The sequence below is a fragment of the Terrapene carolina genome, unplaced genomic scaffold (genome assembly GCF_002925995.2).
Source record: "Terrapene carolina triunguis isolate 2854851 unplaced genomic scaffold, T_m_triunguis-2.0 Scaffold30, whole genome shotgun sequence".
Taxonomy (NCBI): domain Eukaryota; kingdom Metazoa; phylum Chordata; order Testudines; family Emydidae; genus Terrapene; species Terrapene triunguis.
This window is the reverse complement of record NW_020664381.1, coordinates 7,006,792-7,022,641: the sequence shown is the minus strand read 5'-3', so window position 1 is coordinate 7,022,641 and position 15,850 is coordinate 7,006,792. Positions and strand designations below refer to the sequence as shown.

Sequence of the window (15,850 nt, the reverse complement as noted above, 5' to 3'; positions counted from 1 at the left end):
ACTTTAACTCGGGATTTCTATTCTTTTCAACACCTGTAGAACAAGCTCTCCACGTGTTCTACCAGGTGTCATTCTAAAAGGACAAATTCCACATTATCACTGTTAATAATATACATGGCGTTAAATGTGCCCGAATGTGCACTGTGCACGTTTGTTTTATGGAGGTATAGTGCAAAAAAGGGTTAACAGCCAGATATGGCTGTGGCATGCTGGGAGCTGTAGTTTGCCAGCTGTAAGGCTTCTGGTATTTGTAGTTTGTTTCCACTTCCCCTCTGTGTGTAATGGCTGCCTGCTGCAAGGTACTGTGTCAATCTGTTTTCTTTGGGAAGGTCTTATTTTTAAAATGAATCCGTGACCTAGGGGTTTCTGTAAGAGCTGGACCTTCAGCACAAAATGCAAACCTTAAACAAAGTGAGTTTCAGGTAAAGTTACGTTTCTGGGCCTGATTCCCTGTTGGTTTGCATCTTGTGTTGGCATTGCTGTCAGATCAGAATTGAAACACCTTACACACATGTGCAAGGCAGTTCAAAATTGGGCTCCCTATCTTTTTCTGGGATATGTCCATTTCCCCAATCCATCTCAGCAACTTTATTGGACACTTGTTGGACATTTTGAGCCCCACATTTTGTAAGGAACCCCACCCCAGCTCATTAAAATGGTTTGATATGATTTTAAAATTCAGTGAAAACATATTTGACTGTATGTGACCATCCCCTGCAGTATTGCAACCCAAGCACTGACGCAGAGTTCTTGGGTATGAGAACCTGAAAATGAAGTTGGCTATGGGCTAGTCAATTTCACTTATGTTTAGTTTCTCTGTCTCAGCTGAGTGAAGTAAATGAATAGCAGAAAGAGAGTGAAAATTACTGTGTTGAAAAAATTACTTCAGTTTCCTGAGCTGTGTGTGCAATTCAGATACAGTGTCGGTGACAGCTGGGAGAGGACTTCCATTGGGAAGTGACTTGTTTGGGGGTGAAGAGTTGAGGGGGAGCAGAGGTAGCAGGGCCCAAGTAACAATGGCAGGGGAAGGCAGCACAATCAAGCAGTGGACGGGTAGGGGACAAGCACTGGGGAGTGGTGGGAAGCTGGTAACTGGCAGCAGGAAAGCCAGGCAGGGTGCTGAGGGGTGCAAGGCAAGTGGGAAGCGATGGACATTGGTGGTGTTAAGAGGGAGGCACGCAGGTGGAAGTAGCCGCAGCAGTATGGTGGTTGGGCTGGTAGTGAGTGCAGCGGTGGCGGCGGCATTGCAGAAACCCCTCTGATCTACAAGCAGTCTGGCATGTGACTAAAATGGTGTGCTGGGACCCCGGGGTTAACAATCTGAGATGCTGCAGGCATTTGTAATATGATTTTAAATCTGTCCCTTTAAATTTCCCTTTGCTCCATGTTTAATTTCCAGAGTATGGAGTATGTGAGGGTCTGTCGGAGAGGCTGTTAATACATCTGCTCTCTACAACTCCAGGTATGAAGATCTCAGCGGTACTGTCTATTTCTGTTATTCATTTAACTGACTGCTCTCAACTACACTGGTTTGAACCCAGAGTAACTCCACTGGCCTCAACTGAGCAACTTTTGACTTATGCCAGCGTAGCCTAGAGTAGAATCTGGGCCGTTCTGTTTGAGCTATAAAAGTATCTGGATCCGACTGGCCCTGAACGATTTCATCCTGTATCACATGGATAGGCAGCGAGTTATATGGACCCGTGGTGCCCGTGCTCCACCAATATTTAGGAACGTGGGCCCAACTCCACCAATGTTTGGGCTTCCCGTGCTTTGGGGGGCCCTGTGCTTCAGGGGGATGCGGGGTCCAGGGTGCGGGCTGGAGCCAGGTCACTCGCTGCTGCCTGCACCAGGCCCCCTGCTAACTCCCCAGGTCTCCCTGGACTCTGCGTCCCCTTGAAATGTGGGGCTCCCCAAAGCGCGGTCCCCAGGTTGGTTGCCCCGGTCCGTCCTATGGACGGGACAGCTCTGCTTGGACCCGTTCTGGGCACCACCACAAATTATACAAACCTGGGCCCATGATCACATGCGCTGTTGGAGTTTTGAGGAATTGTGGCAGTGGCAGTCCAGGTTCAGTTCCTCTCCCGCCGTGTCACACACCGGCTTTTTGTCTGGGTTTGGAGAGCCATGTTGGAGTATCTTGGTCCCACTCTAAGAGAGCCCAGCCTGACACACAGTGTAGCATCAACAAGTCAAGCCCTGTGATTGTTTCTCTGCCCAATAGCATGCTGTAAAATGTATCGATGGTCTCTTTAAATATGTGAACGAGGGGAAGCTAGCGAGATCAGCAAGATGGGGAGAGATGGTCTGAAGAAGAAAACATGGTTTCTGTCCAAATGGAAGGAGGATACACATTCTTTTAGCACAGGTTATAGTCTGCCATCACCTTACTGTAGGTGCAATCAAATAAATTCTATTTTGCCCTTGTGTGGTGCCTTTCGTCTCATAGCGCTTTATACACATTAATTAAGCCTCACAACACCCTTGCCAGGTAGAACAGTATTATGAGCCCCATTACACTGCTGAGTAAACAAAGCTATCAGTAGGCCACGGGAGTTTCCCAGCCAACATCACATAAGAGGCCTCATTCCCCACTACCTTGCACCTCATCTAGTCATTTAGAGCTGTGCACAGTTGATGCGAGACTGAGTGAGTGGAGGATTATGGTTTGGGAGGAGAGGTAGAGAGGAAGGATGGTCCAGTGGTTAAAACAGCAGCCTAGGCCTTGAGAGCCCTGGGTTCACTTCCCTGCTCTCCACTTTGATTCATTGTGCCTCAGTTTCCCCATCCATAAAATGGGGATAATGGCACTGCTCTGCTTACAGAGGTGTTGTGAGGATAAACATGGTAAAGATTGTGAGGTGCTACTATGGTGGTGGTCATTTTACGTGCATTTGCACAGGTGTAAATGACTATGCGACGTGCAAGTCAGTGGTGAATTGAGCCCTGGAAGTCTGTGGCAATGCTCGAGTAGAGAGCAGGTGCTCAGGCGCTCATGTGACGTAACCACAAGATCTCCTTGGAAGTCCTGACTGCGAGTGAAGGTGACCTCCTTTAAACTGAGCTGGGTCCCCTTTCCATAACCCTTGTATTTATATTTTCAGGGGAACAAATAACAGCTGAGTGTAGATGTTTTTAAACTCCTATCTTTGCCTTATCTGCCTTTGAAAAAGCAAACATGAAACTTCGATTGTTTATTTGCCTGCCTCCCTTTAAGATAGCATAACCTTGAGAGTACAATGTGTGAGCTTTTTTGTTTTTAAACGAGTGATGTCAATGCTAATACATTTCTTTTAAAGTATAAAGCAGTCAGTCCTGCCTTTCATACATACACATCCAGGCTTCTTTCTTCTGCCAAGATTGACCAGGCCTGGGTCAAGATGGGGAAGCAGGATTAAGTGGGGCCACTGGAGGTTGGGGACATCAGAGAGTGGGTATGCAACACTGATATATAAAGGTGGCTTCAAACCAGTTCACAACAGTGAGTAAAGCTGATACTGTACGTAGGAGAGATGGCAGGAGGTAGGAGTCTGTCTCATGGGCATGCAGCTCCCTGCCCATGGTGAGGTAGTTAAGCACGGCAAGAGCCTTAAGACTTGACTCCTCTATCTTAGTCAGAGGAGGATCAGAAAGGCAGCCATGGTGGGCTTATTGTTATTGTTTGTATAGCTCTACAAGTGGCTAAGAAGTGGTCCCCATTCTGCAGATCACACAGTGAATCTGTTGTTATACAGAAGCTCCCTGACTTACGCAAGCGTTCCGTTCCGGAATGCCTTGTGTAAGTCGAGTTTTGCGTAAGTTGGTAACGTATCTCCGACAACACTGGTCTACAATTTTTGAGAAGTCGTCTGCTTCAGAGATAAAATGTGCTATTTATTATGTATTTTGATGTGCTGAATTCAAATATGACAATTAAAACAACTGATTGGCTACTGTTTCTAAGATATTTAAGTTTTTACATTTTATGTCTATGTATATTGTGTAGATAGTAGAGTTTTAATCATAAATTGTAAACCTAGGTCTTTTCATGTGTTTATGGTTGCTTTACATGATAATATTTCATCTGCCCTGTTTATGTAACACTTTCAAAATCAGCAAAAGGGTTATATAAATAAAATTTATTATGAAACAAAAGGCAAAAAACTATTATGTACATAGTTTAGTCCTATTCAGTGTCTACTCGGCGCTTCTTGGCTTGTCTCTTGTATTCATTAAATGGAGCATCTCTTGTCACTGTCCAGCAATAGTCTGCAAGCATTGATGGGCTCCATTTGCCCTGATAGCGTTTCTCCATTGTTGCAATGTCCTGGTGAAATCACTCGCCGTGCTCGTCGCTCACTGCTCCGCAGTTCGGTGGAAAAAAATCTAGATGAGAGTGCAAAAAATGTGTCTTTAGTGACATGTTGCAACCAAGGCTTTTGTATGCCTTGAGGAGGTTTTCCACCAACAACCTGTAGTTGTCTGCCTTGTTGTTTCCGAGAAAATTTATTGCCACTAACTGGAAGGCTTTCCATGCCGTCTTTTCCTTGCCACGCAGTGCATGGTCAAATGCATCATCTCGAAGAAGTTCACGAATCTGAGGACCAACAAAGACACCTTCCTTTATCTTAGCTTCACTTAACCTTGGAAATTTTCCACGGAGGTACTTGAAAGCTGCTTGTGTTTTGTCAATGGCCTTGACAAAGTTCTTCATCAGACCCAGCTTGATGTGTAAGGGTAGTAACAAAATCTTCCTTGATTCAACAAGTGATGGATGCTGAACACTTTTCCTCCTAGGCTCCAATGACTGTCGGAGTGGCCATTCTTTCTTGATGTAGTGGGAATCTCTTGCACGACTATCCCATTCGCAGAGAAAACAGCAGTACTTTGTGTATCCAGTCTGCAGACCAAGCAAGAGAGCAACAACCTTCAAATCGCCACAAAGCTGCCACTGATGTTGGTCATAGTTTATGCACCTCAAAAGTTGTTTCATGTTGTCATAGGTTTCCTTCATATGGACTGCATGACCAACTGGAATTGATGGCAAAACATTGCCATTATGCAGTAAAACAGCTTTAAGACTCGTCTTCGCTGAATCAATGAACAGTCTCCACTCATCTGGATCGTGAACGATGTTGAGGGCTGCCATCACACCATCGATGTTGTTGCAGGCTACAAGATCAGCTTCCATGAAGAAGAATGGGACAAGATCCTTTTGACGGTCACGGAACATGGAAACCCTAACATCACCTGCCAGGAGATTCCACTGCTGTAGTCTGGAGCCCAACAGCTCTGCCTTACTCTTGGGTAGTTCCAAATCCCTGACAGGGTCATTCAGTTCACCTTGTGTTATGAGGTGTGGTTCAGAGGAGAAGGATGGGAGAAAATGTGGGTCCTGTGACATTGATGGTTCAGGACCAGAAGTTTCATCCTCTTCCTCTTCCTCGTCTGACTCAAGTGAGAATGATTCTGGTGCATCAGGAACCGGCAGTCCTTCTCCGTGGGGTACTGGGCGTATAGCTGATGGAATGTTTGGATAATGCACAGTCCACTTTTTCTTCTTTGACACACCTTTCCCAACTGGAGGCACCATGCAGAAGTAACAATTGCTGGTATGATCTGTTGGTTCTCTCCAAATCATTGGCACTGCAAAAGGCATAGATTTCCTTTTCCTGTTCAACCACTGGCGAAGATTTGTTGCACAAGTGTTGCAGCATATGTGTGGGGCCCACCTCTTGTCCTGATCTCCAATTTTGCAGCCAAAATAAAGGTGATAGGCTTTCTTAACCATAGTGGTTATACTGCGCTTTTGTGAGGCAAAAGTCACTTCACCACAAACATAGCAGAAGTTATCTGCACTGTTCACACAAGTACGAGGCATCTCTGCTCACTTTGGCTAAACAGAAATGTGTCCCTTTGCAAAATCAAACACTGACAAATAATAGAGCACGACACTGTATGATTTCTAGAGCTGATATAGGGCAATTTGTTCAGCAGAGTGATGTAAGCTTCGTTAGGATTGCATCATCCATGACTTCTAGGAATAACATGATGCAATTCATATCATGTATGACGCAATACCAGCTTCAGATTGCATCATTCATTGTTTTCCCTAAAAAGCAAGTACTGTCCAAACCCAGTCATAGATTTATTCATAGATCCAGTCAAAGATGTATTTTAGTCATTTTTGGTTTAAATTGAGATCCCTTCTCTTTATAACTCACTTATCCTCCACCATTCCCAAGTCAAGGGTCCTATATACTGACCCAATAGCATATCTTGAAAACTAGAGCCAATCAACAATTTTAAGCATCATTTTCGTTCTCAGTGACCCAGAATTAGTAAAGTTTGACTACATTTATTTCAGAAGCATTTTGGCTGTAGAGCAGTGCAATTACGCAAAAAAAAAAAAAAAAAAAAAAAAAAGTACATACAGAACTTTTTCCATAAGTCCGGATTTCCGTAAGTTGGGTTTGCGCAACCCGGGGAGCGTCTATACAAACATTGGGCACACATAGGGAAACAGCTCAGGGACAGGTAGAGCATGTGCAGGGAAATCTATTTAAAGTGGAACCCATGTGTCTGATGTTCTGAAACCGCTGGATAAGCAGAGGTGAAAACCAAAATGCAGAATCTCATCCGTGTGCAGCTGCCTTATGGCCACTTTAGGTTCCTCAAGCATTCCTCAGCTGGAGATCTCAGTGCCAGCAGCAACAGCAAGCGCCCTAGGGGATCACTTTCAGCTGTTCTATTGTGTTTGTCAGAGGAGGACTTACGTATAGTGTTTTTTTCAAAATCCAGAAGCATATTCTCACTTCCCCCAGATGATACTAAAGACAAGAGCAATCGTAGCAGTGGGGATTCAAGCTCTGAGCAGGGCTGGTGGGATTAAAACCGCAGCCTTGGTTTTGGTGGGCTTGTTTTCCTAAAACATCTCATGGGGATACTTCATTTGCACACATGTCATGCTTATTAAAGCAGCCAGCGTTGCATTTATAGTTGAACAGCTGCGTCTGGAAGGGGTGGGCCCCCTCCATACAAACAAATGACACCTGTTCCAGGACTGTCAACCTTCAGCTCTGTGTAAGGCTCCCAATGGCCATTGTACCTGTCACTCAGCCAGCTACAAAATAATCCGCTCCCTGCGAGGTGGTTACTGAATGTTCCGAGAGTATCATAGCAGTAGGCTTGGTGTGCTTGTCAGAGCCCCGCAGCTAGGACATGTCAAATGCAGACAAATTGGCTCATTTCTTTCTTTCTTTTTATTTCCTCAGATGAATCCGCCTCCACCAGTTTCTTATAAATCTGATAAACGTTGCTGGGCTTAGACTGTGGTGTGACCCGTGACATCATCAGAGATCCAAGATGGTGGAATTTAATTGGAGGGTGAGGAGACTTTTGTTGTTAAAGCCTGGGGCGGACAGGGGTGGTGGTGTTAAAGAGGAGTGTGTTAAGCTAGAGTTGGGAATTTTGTGTCGGAGTGTGTGTCTTTGGTTGGAATAAACGCCATGTTCACGTTTAAGGGGATTTAACGACAGCTCTCTCCCCATGGAATCTGGAGACTTAATATTATATTTCCTACTATATATATATTCAGTGCCTTGCAAGTTGACTTTGCTGTGTGCATATGAATAAGGACTTTGCTGTGGGCCTCAGAGTACTATAGGCAGACTCTGTCTTGCTTCTCCATACACACACTCCACATGGCATTTGGCTCTGCTTATCTTACTTTCTGTCTAGTGCCCCTTTCATGGCTGTGCTGTAGCACAGTTGCTGTGTTGTCTATACCACTCATCCCCATGTTGCTGCACGGTATCCCTGGTATAGATATACCACTTAGCAAGCAGCACACCAGACGCAGTGACTTTCTTGAGTTGTGGCAGGTTTTAATTAAAGCCACGAGCAGCTTATTGGTAAGAAGTCACCTGAGGTTATAGCCAACTGGCATTTGGGGCATATGAGAATATTGGCTCTGCTAGTACACCTAGAGATATGCATAAGGGCACCCTAACCCCCCTTAGCAGGTGTACAGTGCTCTGTTCTTTCAGGAACAATGAGCTGCCAGAGAGTTGTCATTTACCCTCTATTCTTATCTTCGCTTGAGTAACATGGGGTGAGTGGAGGAAAGCAGCTAAATCTTATAGTTTTATTTGGCTTGGATTCTCCTCATCTACATTTGTAAAGCTGTAACTTATCCTCTTTTAAATCCCTCCTTAAAACCTACCCCTGCATTGATGCCTGCCAGTCACTCCTGATTAGCATTGGCTAGGCAATAGGTCAGCTGGGACTTAAATTTTTCTACTCAATTCTGTTTGTTTGCCCCATACTCCCATATTTATGTGTGTGCTTAAAGCTGAGCCTGTGTGTAATCTTTGCAGGATCCTGGCCTTGGTTTGGTTTCCTCTGAAGAATTTAATATTGGTCAATATCAGAGACATTATCAAATATCTTCTATCCTGAATCGAGCAGACATCCTCCCACCCACCTATGCCCTGCTTACATTAGAAAAACAATCCATTTACTGAGAACATGGGTAGTTTCACTAAAAGGGTGCGGAACATAGTTTCCTTTTGTCTGCACTTGCAATTAAGTTCAGCACCCATAGCTAACAACCATTCTAGTGTAGGCAGGGCCCCAGCGAACCCTCCACACCACACTGTAATGGATATTTATCACCTCATTGACTTGTGATGGTGCCTAGAGCTTGGTTAAGAATAAATAACAAATAGTTTATTCTGCAAGTTTTTCTGTGTGCAAATTGTCTGCAAACAGATCTGTTTTCTCAGATTCAGCCATTACTCAGAATGATTGGCCAGATCGCTTTTGTGACTGATGTGTGGCCTGAAGTTTATTCACAAGCAGCACATTGTGAAATATTCATTATGAAATGTCTGAGCTCTTTTGGCTAGACACAGATGTCACTGCTACCTGGGGAAGCAACTCAACATAAAAATGGGGGATGAGCCAGTTGGATTTTTTTTTTCATTCAGAACTCTGTATTTTACTCACAGAAAAGCAGTTAACCAAAAAAAAAAAAAAATCAGTATGAAACACGGGGATTCCACAGATCAGCATTTATTATCCACCCCTGGGCAACAAAAACAGCCTTATCGCAGGGAACCTACAACTTCCTGTTTCTGGATCAGCTGCTTTTATGGCCCCTCCCTGGAGCTCTGTGTGGGCCAGAGATGGAATGAACTCAGGGTTATCTGATCTCTGCAGCCAGTCTCATGATGTATTTCTGTGCCCTGAATGGATGAGATACTTTTTTTCAATACGCAGCACTCCCTTTTTGGACTTCGATGTCTGCACAGGTATTCACAGAAACCATAGTCATTCCTCCCTCCCCCCCCCATCCCCCCTTGAGAGAGGAATACACATCTCCCCATGTCTGGATGACTGTCTCAACAGATCACCGTTATAGATCAATGTTACACAGAGCCTGGCAGCCACTGCTACATGCCTTCATGATTATGGCTGTCAGTGAACAAGGAAAAGAGCCAATTACAGCCCTCACAACCCCCCAGTATTGGTAGGGTCTGGTCACCATCCAAGACAGTGTCCTTATTACAGTGGAAGATGGTGTCTGTGATTTGTCAGACATTGGCCTACAGCTCCTAAGCTACAATTCTTGGCTCAGCTCTGGCTCTTTTGGTCTCGTACATGAATACCTTGTGCAATTCCTGTTTTGTTTCCATCCTGCAATTGCAACAAACCAGTACATAAAGATCTTGGTCTGGAGCCAGTATTACCATTGCCTGATTTGCTCATCTTTGATATTATTCTGTAGCTACCTGATGTCAGGTCCAGGTAAGACGGTCATCAGCATGGCTAGCAGGCTCCATGTAGCAGGAGCACATTTGGGCTGTTAGGTGCCAGGAGGAGTTTTGATATTTAATAGTTCTAGAGTTATCATCCACTGTAATCCCTCTTTTCCAGCAGATGATTCTTCAGAAACCTGGAGTGAAATCCTGACTCCATTGAAATCAATGGCAAAACTGAGTACATAAACTTCTAGGAAGGCCAAAAATCTTCAGCACTGCCCAGGAAAGCAACTTTGATCATGCCTAATGTCTGAGACGAGTGTAGGAATCAGGTGAAGCCTCACAATTACCACTCAAAGTTTGCTTTCTGCACATCTCTTGCAACATTCACTTAAAATTTGCCCTTCAAGCAAACCATCTTGCTGGTAAACTAATTCACGGATGAGCAAACACAGAAGGAGGTGTGAATACGGGCAAAGCAAATTGAGATGAATCAAGGGAAATATTTTGCAGTCTGCACCTGAACTCTGATCCACGTGGCCTGAAATTTCCCATGGGAAGACTGCATGCCCTGCATTGCCATAGCATGAACAAAGTCTTGAATCATGCAGCTTCCATAGGGAAGTTGCATAGTATGCCATAGATGTCCTTTAAATGTCCCAGTTGCTCAAGTGTTGTAGAAACTCTGTTGAACTATATTGTTTTATATTTCAGGTTTTGGAGAATTTTCCACTGCTGATGTACATTTTGGCAGCTAAAACATTAATTCTTTGCTTGGCATTTGCTGGAGTAAAAATATACCAGAGTAAAAAAATTGAACAAAAAATGAGAAAAGAACGTGAGGCAAAGCTGAAAAAGGAAGCAGAGAAGAAGGAAGACTGAAGAGGTGGCTCAGTCGGTGTGTGCTAACAGCAGGAGGGCAGTATACTGTTATAGCTCATTAGTATGTTTTGGTTCTGATCTAGTTGGATTCAAGGGTGATCTCGCTCATCACCACTTATCTTGTAGTCAAACAAATATATTTCCTGTGGTACTTCAGCACCATGCATGTACGCTAAGCGGTTCAGTCCTCTAGCACTGACACAATGATCACCAGAAAAGTCACACTGCAGTGCATGACCTTTAAGAGATTCTCTTTCTGCTGTGTATCTACCTAAGCTTTTATACCATGCTCAGCGCCTATGGGATCTGAGCACCAGAAGACAAGTTTAAATTGGGCTCAACACAGGGGTAACTGGGTGAAAATTCTCCAGTCTGTATTATACATGAGGTCAGGCTACATGATCTAATGGTCCCTTCTGGCCTTTAAAAAAATCTAAGACTTTAAAGAAAACCCAAATCTCTCACATAGTTTAAGTATGTTACAGGACGAAAGTACTTTAGCTGGAAGAGCAAAACCATATCGCAAGGAGTTCTCTGAGGTGGATATATCATGCAAGGTGGATATATCACTACACAACAAGCTATGCACTTTACTGGTATAAATGGGCCCCATTTTGGGAGCTATGAGCAGTGCTCGGTGCTTAAAGGTGTTGCATACCCTTGCCTCTGACTGGCTTGAGAGAGAGCTGAGCACGCTCAGCATCTGATTGAGTCCATAGCATGGAGAATTATAGTCGTGCCAGTATAATGTACACCATCTAGGATGTGGTACCCAGAAGAGTGTTGTCTAGTGATTAGCGCATAAGACTGCAGGGGGGATCAAGGGACAGGGGTGCTATTCTCTGCTCTGCCACTTGTTTGCTATGTGACTTTGAACAAGTCACTTTCTTGCTCTGTGCCTTAGTTTCTGTATCAGTAAAATGGGGCTAATACGAGTTCCATAGCGCTTTACTTCTTTGTAAATGTAAAGTGTTATTAGCAGAATTCCTGTTGCATTTTTAAATTAAGCATCACCCCATGTAAGAAATCAATTTCGATTTTTAAAAGTGTTAGCAATTTGGGCCCAAGTCCTGTCACCATTCTTCTTCTTCCGGAAGTCCGTCTTGAGTGAATGGGAGTTATGCATAATAGCTGGTGGCAGACTATGGCCCTAAGAATAAGTTGTGAGAATGCAGTGGGTGTCTATATGCCAAGTTGCTTCACCACTTTAGGTGCAGCTTCTGCTGTGATTTTAAACTGATTTAGTTAACTGGTGCACAAGGCTCCATAGACACTCCTATTTCAGTTTAAACCAGACTTATTGCAGTTTGGCCCAAGCTGATTAGGAACAGGTTTAAGGCAAATGGAAATAAACCACTCTTAAAGTGAAATAAGAGGTTCCCTACAGGGATTTGCAATGATTTAACTAAACCTGTTCAACTAAACTGGTGCAAGCTGTAGACAAGGCCTAAGGAAAACAGCAAAGGGCAGATAGAAAAGTTTCCATGAGACACATTCATTCAGTATGATTCTGCATGTGAATCAAAACACTAAAATGGCAGCTGTCACTGTAGCAGGCAGGGAGACTCCCTGTGATCCAAATATCCAGTCCACAGCATGGCAGCATCACGCCATGCACCACAGGGAGGGTCATTGTTAGCTGAGACAGGAAGATACAGAGGAAAATGTTTTGAATTTCTTCTATGTATAGTCCTTTGATTTGACGTCTGGGAAGGATTAATTTATGAACTAGAAAGATAGGGAAGAACTATTTTGTTTCTTTATCATGTCTGTGACTGTTTTATTAAAATTCTACTAGGCTCGGGATAAGATTTCAAAAATAAATATCCAGGGCTGGTGTATGTGTGGGAGAAGAAGTGTTAAGGAGCCCTCTCCCTCCATTCAAGCCACTGGGACACAGCACTAGGGAAGTGTGGGAAAGTCTGGCTGTCACTGTGCCCTGTATTTGCAAGGGAAAATGGCTTCCTGCCTAAGGGCTATATCCTGACCCTCCATTAGCTAGTGTTCAGACTGTGGTCAGTAGCACTCCGCTACTTTTATGACATCAGCAAAACCTGCCCTGCCTGTGTCCCGTCACTGGTCCGCCATGAATTTGGGCCAGAAGCATTCTTGGCACACAGGTTATACCTGCCAGTGTTGGAGATTTTCCCCCCAAAAGGCATAATTTGGTCCTGACGCTTTTGGGTCTGAATTATATTGCCTGTCATCTTAGACTGTCAACATTGGAGCAGGTCCTCCACTTGGCACTGTACAGCAATGAGAATGTTTTGTGTGTTTAACAAGTAATAAAAATTCTGCTGGAGAGAGAGAGAGGTTAAATCAAAGTAGTTGCATCCCTGCTCATGCCTGGCATCTGGTTTCATATGGAGCCCTTCCCTGATGTTATCCTCTGAGAGAGACATGCTGCCATGAAGCATGGGGAGGCCCAGGGAGTACTGAGGAGATGGGCCTCCACAAGAACACCTTGGCTATCCAAAGGTGTCCCCAAATCCTCAGGTTCTCCTCACAGCTATTGGGACACTCATGGATTGGAGGATCAATCTTTTCTTCGTTTACGTGGGGAATGGTGGCAGTGGGAAGAATCCTCCAACCCAAAGTATGTTCTAACACAGGAACATAAGAATGGCCATACTAGGTCAGACCAATGGTCCGTCTAGCCCAGTATCCTGTCATCTGACAGTGGCTGGTGCCGGATGCTTCAGAGAACAGATCAGGGTAGTTACTGGGTGATCCATCCCCGGTTTTTTAGTGCCAGCTTCTGGCAGTCAGGGGCTTAGGGACACCCAGAGCATGGGCTTGCATCCCTGACCATCTTGGCTAATGGCCATTGATGGACCTATCCTCCATGAACTGAACTTAATTCTTTTTTTGAACGTAGTTATCCTTTTAGCCTTCACAACCTCCCCTGGCAATGAGTTCCACAGGTTGACTATGTGCTGTGTGAAGAGGTACTTCCAAATGTTAGTTTTAAACTTGCTGTCTATTAATTTCATTGGGTGACGCCTGGTGCTTGTGTTATATGAAGGGGCAAATAACACTTCCCTATTCACTTTCTCCCCACCGCTTTGTGAAATCCACATAGTGTTAAGGCTGCAGAGCTTTGTGTTCGGCCATGGCTTTCCACATGGGAAGGCTGATTTAGACCAGTAGTTCTCAATCTTTTTGGGCTCAGTGCCCATTTGTAAATGTTTATGGCCTGTCACAACCCAGTAAATACTTTGAGGGTGGAGGTTCTGGGGCAGAGCTGTAACTAGGCATTTTAGTGCCCAGGGTGAACAAGCATATTTACGCCCCCTACCAGAGGTGATGTGTGGGGCGGTCACGTGCCTCCCCAGATTTTTTGGTTGCACCTCCCCTCTCCAACCCAGACAGCCTGGGTGGTCTATTGAGGTTCATTGGGGGTGGAAGTGGTGTGCCCTCCCTGAGCCCCGTTGCATGGGATTGACCCCATCAAGCCCTCCCTGGCATCGCTGGCCTGAGCCACCCCTGAGGCTTTGTGCTCTGGGCAGCTGCCCCTCTCGCCCTGCCCTGGTTATGATCCTGCCCTGAGGTGGTTTCAGGTGGATCCTGCCCAGCACTCATCCCACAGTGGCAGCTCCTGTGCCTTGGGCCTGACTGGGCTTGGCTCTGGGCATTGCAAACTCCGGGATTGCAGCACCACTCAGGTTTGGCCCTGCCCCCCCTGACTGAACCAACTTTGTGTGAGTGGAGTTGTGAGCTGGCTCATGGGGTTGCAGTACCTCTCACTCAAATTTGGCCTACCCAGACTCCCATAGTCATGACAGCTGGGCCAAACCTGAGTGGCGCTGGGACCCCAGAGGTTGCAGTGCCTGAAGCAGGGAGGCGAGCCCAGCCAGCCCTGTGGGATAGGAGACACAGGAGCTGCCATGTGCCTCTTCGAAACATTCTGGCGACCCAATTTGGGGGCCCAACCCATGGGCTGAGAAACCCTGAGTTAGACCATATGTTGTAAGCGTAGCATGCTTTCTGTTCTCACTAATTTAATCATTGTTTTTTCTCTGCAGATTTCCTGACATTTCCTGCTCATGTGGATACCTTTCCCGGGAGGGTGAAGACTTCCCTTAGATTGAACGATGTGTCAAAGAAATAAACCGTCCCCGAGCAGCATTCACTTAAACTGCATATTGACTTTTTAAACATGTAATAAGAATATCCATCCTCTCTTTATTCAATAAAGGTTCCTCAGTAGGAGCGGCCTGGGTCTCTGCTTACCAGAAATGCTGCACTTAAGGCAGGTGTCGTAAAAGAGGCTGTTCTTAAAATCAGCTGTGGAGTGCAGAAAGACAATCACTTCTAACGAGGAAATCCATCACAGGTGCTACAAGCTGGTGGTGCTTGCAGGAGGCAGATAATAGAAAGCCCCAGACTCTCCTTGCTCCTGTCTCAAGGCAACCAGCACCAGCTGCAGAGGAGAGCATAGGGCAGGCCTAGTCCCTCCTCTGGACACAGAAGAACCAATCCAGGGTGTAAGCTATTAGGGACAACATCTATGTGTCTTCCTAGATCTACCCTACATGCAGCGCCTAGTGCTCACAGTGCTGTACTGTAAAAGTAATAGCACAAATCAAACCATAACTCTTAAAACTCAGCAATTTCTGCCCTTTTGAGGAGCTGGAGGTTTCGCTTGCATTATTTTGCTACACAGAGAACACTTAGAGATGCCAATAGTTACAGCTGCCTCAGTATTTCCATTATAAAGGGTCATTTGTCAATGGCTTATAACTTCTCAAAGTTTCACCCTTGTGTCTGAAATTTGAGGGAAAAATCAGGCCTGTGGCTCTGAGGTCACAATTCGGGCCTCCGTATGGTGCAAGAGGTGAACGAACAGTGGCTCACTGCTGCCCTCTTTCTGCGACTGCCCATTGTTGTATCTGATGAAATCAAACAAGCAATTCTAGCTCTTGGAGACTGTAGATATTGTGGGCATTGATTTGTTTACCGCTCATGTAACTGAAGTGCAGCTCTGGGGTGGGTTTCAGTAGCACAGAATTACATAGGCTACTAGTAAGGGTGATGACTTTTTATTAAAACCTAGCAGTCAAGCTAGCTATCTCCATGATAGTCTCTGACAATCCATGTTTTGTAAAACTTATACATCTACCAGGGACAGAAACTGAGAAGGTGTGGAAAGGTGAAAGAGTCTGTGGTGGTACAGGACTCCTGCGTCTTGCACTGTGAGTCTCCAACAGTTTCCAGCTGACAAG

At 45.1% G+C, this 15,850-nt stretch overlaps 1 long non-coding RNA gene across 1 annotated transcript; it reads left to right on the top strand.

Moving 5' to 3' along the window:
• Positions 1-253: 253 nt before the first annotated feature.
• Positions 254-14,837, top strand: LOC113406435. The gene is made up of 4 exons (XR_003369761.2): positions 254-299; positions 1,400-1,462; positions 7,254-7,365; positions 14,651-14,837. It is a non-coding gene; the product is annotated as an uncharacterized LOC113406435 (long non-coding RNA).
• The last annotated feature ends 1,013 nt before the right edge of the window (positions 14,838-15,850 follow it).